The sequence below is a fragment of the Rhinolophus ferrumequinum genome, chromosome 12, assembly GCF_004115265.2.
Source record: "Rhinolophus ferrumequinum isolate MPI-CBG mRhiFer1 chromosome 12, mRhiFer1_v1.p, whole genome shotgun sequence".
In the NCBI taxonomy this organism is placed as follows: domain Eukaryota; kingdom Metazoa; phylum Chordata; class Mammalia; order Chiroptera; family Rhinolophidae; genus Rhinolophus; species Rhinolophus ferrumequinum.
The window spans coordinates 20426744-20428478 of record NC_046295.1 but is presented as its reverse complement, the minus strand read 5'-3'; positions in this window follow the sequence as shown (position 1 = coordinate 20428478).

Genomic DNA, 1735 nt, shown 5'->3' with positions numbered 1-1735 from the left:
TCTGCTTAAAACTTTAAAATGAAAAGGTTTTGTGTGGGTTTTTTTTGTTGTTGTTGGTTTTTTTAAGCCCAGGAGAGCTTGAAGTCCAAAAAATTCAATTTCTTAGTTTATAAGTCATTCACTGGCATAGATGTCAAATTGCAGTCATTTTCAGGCATTTTGTCTGCCTGTAACTCGCAAGTAGCTGCTTGCTTGTTTAAAGGGTATTTTTAGGCTCCCCTGTTTTTATGATCCTCTAACATGAAATGGGGATTTGGGACAATGTGGAAGTAACCAAGCTTCCCCCTTGTCATTGAAAGAACAGCCTTGGCCCTGAGTAGGTAGGCAGAGTTCAGGTAGGCAGGAAGGCTGGCTGGTGGGGACAATATAAGCCCAAGAAAATCAGTAATAGATTCAATCACAGGGAGTGAAACATTCCTGAATCCTTTTGGTTAGCATCAAACTGCATTGTTGCCACACTTAGAAGCTTGACAAGGAAAGCCATCAGGACTTCTCACGCTGGCCTCCAAAGACCCAGACTCAGGGACCAAGGTACCTGTGGCCCAGAAGGATGACCTAAAGACAAGCCCATCCTGGCATGGCCCCGATGCCTTTTCCAGAATCCAGAACTACGTTCTGGAAAGTCTACAGGCTCCCAGATTCCCGTTGCACCCCCAAAGTTGGGAGGAGCCAAGTACCCTGCTGAACCAGACATGTGGAAATTCTGAGCATGCCCTGCCAAAGAAAACACCCCTGCCTGCTCCCCACCCCCAGTATTTATGCTCAGAAGGGCCTCTGTCTTCCCACTTAGAGGCCTGCTGACCAGATGTGGGCCTGGGTGATGGCAGGGCAGGCCCAAGGAGCCAGGGGGCCATTTAATCTGCAATTAGGACCTCTGCATACCCCCTTCCTGCCCCGCCTACTTCCTCCTGATGACTGAACAGCTGAAAAGCACTTTTGGAGGAAATGGTTCCCTCAATTCATCTTCAGGTCCTAAATCACCACATCTCAAAAAAGTACATCACTTTGGGAAAGGTTTTGTTATGCCAATCCAATTGCCTTGAGCAGTTCGCTTACCTCCTGCTTTAGAGGCAGAAGCATAGAGTGGGGTGGGGAGACAGTTATTCTAACTCTGTACATTATTGCAAACATGTTTAGAGCAATGAGCCTCCAATGAACAGGTATTTGGAGGACATCATATTGAAAGGAAACACCATGAGACCAAGCAGGGAGTGCTTGCGTGCCAGCCACCCCCAGCACCGGCCCTGGCCCTGGCCAGGATGGATGTTCCGATGTCAGAACTGGGCTGTGGACTCTGCGCAGTGGAGGACTCTGAACCCCTAGGCCCTCCTCCATGAAATCGCTGGTGATGTCTGAGAGCGGTAGGAAGGCAGATGGGTGGGGCTGAGGGTGGAGGTGGGAGGGCATCGCCCAATGCTGTCTGCACAGCCTTGGGGGATGGCCTGGGCTCAGAGATTAATGGCCCAAGATCCAGGACTCCCTTCACCCGCATACACTGGTTGGGCCTCGTACTTATTCTCCACTGCCCAGGTTTGCCTTTCTTTTCAAATCAGAGGAAAAATTCACACCTCCAGGTATACACTCCAATTGAGAAGACCCTAATGAAATCCCAGGAGAGCTTCCTCACCTACAACTGGCTCTATCTATTCCAGGGCAAGTGGCAGGCTGTCTACGAGTTGCTTGTCTCCTTCCTACCTCCGCACATACACCATTAAGCTACAATAAAGCACTAACC